Source organism: Pseudochaenichthys georgianus, chromosome 11 (assembly GCF_902827115.2).
Source record: "Pseudochaenichthys georgianus chromosome 11, fPseGeo1.2, whole genome shotgun sequence".
NCBI lineage: Eukaryota > Metazoa > Chordata > Actinopteri > Perciformes > Channichthyidae > Pseudochaenichthys > Pseudochaenichthys georgianus.
Genome location: NC_047513.1, coordinates 553414 through 558700, shown reverse-complemented (window position 1 = coordinate 558700; position 5287 = coordinate 553414). Strand labels below are relative to the sequence as shown.

At 48.2% G+C, this 5287-nt stretch overlaps 1 pseudogene; it reads right to left on the bottom strand.

Moving 5' to 3' along the window:
- Positions 1 to 289: 289 nt before the first annotated feature.
- Positions 290 to 4433, bottom strand: LOC117455414 (clustered mitochondria protein homolog; annotated as a pseudogene).
- Between the last annotated feature and the right edge of the window lie 854 nt (positions 4434 to 5287).

Sequence of the window (5287 nt, the reverse complement as noted above, 5' to 3'; positions counted from 1 at the left end):
TACTGTTTCCGACTTCCACGCAACGTTGATGAGACGTGTCACCATGACAGTCCCTCAACCCCCAGAGCCTTCAGCATTTCCGGGCGGATCTCATCCACCCCCCCGGGGCTTTTGCCACTGTGGAGTTGTTTGACGACCTCAGTGACCTCCCCCCGGGAGATTGTGTTGATCCCCCGTCATACTCCAGCTCTGCCTCTAACATAGAGGGCGGAGTTGTCGGGTTCAGGTTCCTCAAAGTGTTCCTTCCAACGCCTAACACTCAATCAGTTGAGGTCAACAACGTCCCTCCTTACTGTACACAGCTTGGATGGTTCCCTGCTTCCCCCTCCTGAGGTGTCGGACAGTTTTTCCAGAACACTTTTGGTGCCGCCCGAAAGTCCTTCTCCATGTCTTCTCCGAACTTCTCCCACACCCGCTGCTTTGCCTCGGCCCGGATGAGGCTGCGCCCTTCGGCCTGTCGGTACTTTACTACTGCCTCGGGAGTCCCCCGGGATAACAAATCCCTGAAGGCCCCTTCTTCAGTCGGACGGCTTCCCTGACCACCGGTGTCCCCAGGAGGTTCGAGGGTTTACCGCCCTTGAGGCACCTAGGACCTTGAGACCACAGCTCCCGCCGCGCTTTCGGCAATAGAGGCTTTGAACACCGACCACTCTGGTTCAATGTCCCCAACCTCCACAGGAATGCCCGAAAAGCTCCGCCGGAGGTGCGAGTTGAAGGCCTCCTGAACTTGGGCCTCCTCCAGACGTTCCCAGTTTCACCCGAACTACACGTTTGGGCTTACCAGTCTATCCAGAGGCTTCCCCCGCCACTCTCCACACCCAACTCACCACCAGATGGTGATCAGTTGACAACTCTGCCCCTCTCTTTACCCGAGTGTCCAAAACATACGGCCTCAGGTCCGATGATACGATAACGAAATCGATCATGGACCTTCTGCCTAGGTGCTCTGGTACCACGTCACTTATGAGCATCTTATGTTCGAACATGGTGTTTGTTATGGCCAATCCATGACTAGCACGAAGTCCAGTAACAAACCACCACTCTCGGTTCAGATCAGGGGGGCCGTTCCTCCCAATCACGACCCTCCAAGTGTCTCCATCATTGCCACATGTGCGTTGAAGTCTCCCAGCAAGATTAAAGAGTCCCCTTCAGGAGCCCCATACAGGACTCTTTCCAGGGTCTCCAAGAAGGCCGAATACTCTGAACTGCTGTTGGGTGCATAAGCACACACAACAGTCAGAGTTTTCCCCCCATAACCTGCAGGCGTAGGGAGGCGACCCTCTCGTCCACTGGGGTAAACTCCAACACGAAGCACCTAACCGGGGATAGTGAGTATCCCCACACCCCGCCCGGCGCCTCACAACTGAGCAACTCCGAGAAGAATAGAGTCCAACCCTATTCAGAAGTAAGGTTCCAGAGCCGACGCTGTGCGTAGAGGCGAGCCCAACCAGATCCAACTGTAACGCTCCACCTCCCGCACAAGCTCCGGCTCCTTCCCCCCCAGAGAGGTGACGTTCCACGTCCCCAAAGCCAGCTTCTGCCGCCCGGGTCTGATCCGTCGAGACCCTCCGCTTTCACTGCCACCCTTCTGGCAGCGCACCCGCACCCATCGTTGTTTCCCGTAGGTGGTGGGGCCCGCGGACAGAAGCGGAGTGTTGCCCACGTTGCCTTTTCGGGCTGGGCCCGGCCGGGCTCCGTGGCAAGCCGCGCCGACAAGTCCTCCTTCTGGGCCTGGCTCCAGAAAGACCCGGGCTTCCTCCGGGCCGGGTAATCCTCATTCTTGGTTTTTCTTTCATGAGGTCTTTTGAACCAATTAGTCTGGAGTCCTGGCCCCTTGCCTGAGACCAATTTGCCATGGGAGACCCTACCAGGAACACAAGGTTCCAGACAACACAGCCCCCGGTTCATCAGGGCACACACAACCCTCTAACCACGGTAAGGTGCTGGTTCTTCAGAGAGAACTTAGTGTTTAATGTCAGATTTCTGTTAGGAATAAAAAAAGGCGATGCAGGTGTTTCAGGCATTGTGTACCTGAGCGGTATGAAGATGATGCCGTTGATAATGTTGAGCTGTTCCAAGACACTGGCCATGCTGGGAGCAGTGTGAACTGCAAAAAACGAGGAAATAAAAACATGTCATCACTGCTAAATGTGGCGATGAAACAGATGGAAGCACAGAAACACCGTCCTGAGTTCGGTCAACGATTTACCTTGAGTGGCGTGATGCTGGCGTTGGAGCCGTTCTTGTAGATCTCGTTCATGGTTCTCTCAGAGATACTGCCTGCTGGGTGAGAACTTTCAGGTACTCAGAGCTCTCCTTGGTCTTCTCATGTGCCTCGCCCATCTGGAGGAGAGGAAACAACAACAGACGAAATTAATTCATCAAGACTGACAAAGAAATGTGCGCCAGAAACGGTGGTAGTTACGCAGGCGCACCTGGTTCTTGTAGATGGTGTAACCCTCCTTCTCGTGCTGCAGCCAGGCGAACTACTCGGCTTTGCTCTCGTAAACCCCTCGCAACCAAATGATGGCTGGAAAAGAAGATAAAAAGGGCCAGATAAATAATAATGTCAGTATAACGACTTTTGCATACAGACATTCATCTTTCCTCACCTGAGGGCCACTTTGAGGACCGGGCTCCATGGTACTTTTGTGTGATAGTCAAGGCGTTCTCCAGGAATCTCAGCGATAAATCATACTCCATTACACCGTGCAGCACCAGACCAATGTTACTCTGTGGAAGAACACAAAGACCAAGGAAAGCAGTCATTTTAATTGTTCCAAGGGCTGGTTTCACTTCTTTTTACACACATTTTGCCATTGAAGAATAAATTTGAGCCATCCAGTAAGGATTCATAAATCCTGAAATCAGTTTTTTTTAAATCGCCTTTTCTGATGGTTGTTTGAAGCTTTACCACGATGCCTAGACCAGTGGACATCTAAAGGCTACTGCTTTAGGCTCAATACTAAATGTATACATAACATTTTTAATAACACTTCTGGTTAGATCTGGTCTCTTTAACAATTAGCATTTGTTCACTGAGAACCAGCTCTAGTCTTTTGAGTGTGAGGATGGAATTATTAACTTATTCTGTATCTGCATTACTACAGAAGCAGTTTTCCCCCCTTCATATAAACAGTAAAGACTGCACTCACGTCTAGCAGTGCCATCTTCGGGGTGGTCTTCCCCGGGAGACCACCAACATGAGGTAACGGGCGCGGTACAAGCAAGCTTTAGGGCCGTCGACAGCTGGCCGTTGGCAAGCAGTACAGAGCCAAGTGCATCTGGGAACAAACAGGAAACACACATATAGGTTAACGGAGAAGGAATCATCTTTAGCATGAACCAAAGGCTCCTACATCTGGTGTAATAACTTACATATTCTTGAACGGTGTTGGGGTGCTCGATGCCCAGGACTCTCTCACTCATCAGAACAGCCTTCTGCTGGTTACTGAGAGCCTGTGGGCGAATATAAAAAAAGAGGTCATTTGGTGACATAAAATGAAAAACAAACAAAGTTAGAGTTATTAAATTTCTGCCTACCTCAGCGTGGTCTCCCATGATATAGTTAAGGCGTGCCAGCAGGCGCAGGCAGGCACAGATCTCCACATGCATGGCTCCGTACACATTGTTGAAAAGATTCAGAGCCTCGTTGATCAGCTCACATCCCTCCTTCAGGAAACCTGGACGTGCAAAGAAAGGGGAGTAAGATACATTTAGTCGTAAAGACAGAAAGTATAGATTTTAAATGTGGTCAGAATCTATACCAAGTAGGTTTACTCAAGGAATTTGCTTTAGTGTATATTGCTGCAAAAAATAAACACAGTAAGATCATTTTTTGTTGTAAAGTTTGACAAAACATAGAAAATAGATATTGTAAAACTATTATACTAAAAAGACTTAACATTTTAAAAAAAAGTATACAGAAAGGAAATACAATAAGACCATGGCAATGAAATAAATCACCATGTCAGAATTAAAAAAATAAAAGAGCTGTGCAAAAATAAATGTGCAAAATTGGGAAATAAATGTTCAATTCAATCTTTCAAGAGAAGACGTGTCTTGATATAAGCCTCTTTGATATTACATTTCTTGAAATAAGACGCTTTGACACAAGGCTTTTTCTCGCGGGTTACCTTGCTGCACTTTGGCCTGGCCGCTCTGGAAGAAGTGGAAGGCATCTGAGGCTTTGGGGTTCACATGCTTCACCACAGGGAAAATATTCAGGATGTCCTCCTCTGTGAGGGCAGGCTTGTGGCGGCTGTCAAAGTTATACTCCTTTAGGAGAATCTAGAAGGAAAATGAGAAGAGGAAGACATTTAATGAAGGTCATTTGGTAGTGCCGCCTAGGCTGACATTAAAAAAAAAAAGGCCGTTACCTGGATCCCAGTTTTTAAGGAAATCTCTCTGAGCAGAGTGCTTTTCTGGAGGCCTATTTCTCCACGACCAGGTCCACGCTTTCACTGAACAACATAAAACAATTAATTTGTTAGAAATAAACGCATACAAATAGAAACACTTCTTAAAAGAGAGTCTTCACATCAGAAGGGGCCCTCACCACTCGATGGTGAAGTGATAGTAGCTGCTGGCCTCGGAGGCGATGTTCTTCCACATCTCGCTGGGCGTCAGGCTGGCCCACGCCGTGTTGTCTCCTCCGCCTGGGACCCTGTTGCGACGTTTGCGGTTTTTGCGGCGTGAGACCAGCTCGTCGGGAGGCAGGTGGGCGACAGCGTCAGGGAAGGAGCTCAGGAAGCAGTTTAGGAAATGGCTTACAGCGGCAGAGAGGGCAGACAACTCCACACCCTGAGAGGAGGAAGAATATGTTAATTTCTCTCTTATTTATCACTTTCTTTTGTCCTTTCTTTTTTTGGTGCACAATGTGTCAACCTAATATCTCAATTATATAGCACTGTACAACTTGTTAAGAATCACAACAAATACAAATATTTTGTGGATCTTAGGTAAAAATGTATCAAACAGAGGTCAAGAAATGTTTGAATAAACACGTACACAAGTGTAGGATGCTAATAAATACACAACGTAATGATTTGTATAGAAGAAGAAGAAGAAGAAGAAGAAGAATAAGAAGAAGAAGAAGAAGAAGAAGAATAATAAGTACAGACGTACGAGAAGACTAAGAAGAAACGCAACGAAGAACGCCTCACGCCCGCCCCTCCTCCTCATCATACTCCGCCGACGCCTCGCCTCCAGCCGAAGACATCGCAGAGAATAAGCCAGCATACCGCGAAGAACCGACGAGAAGAAGAAGAAGAAGATTTTTTTTGAT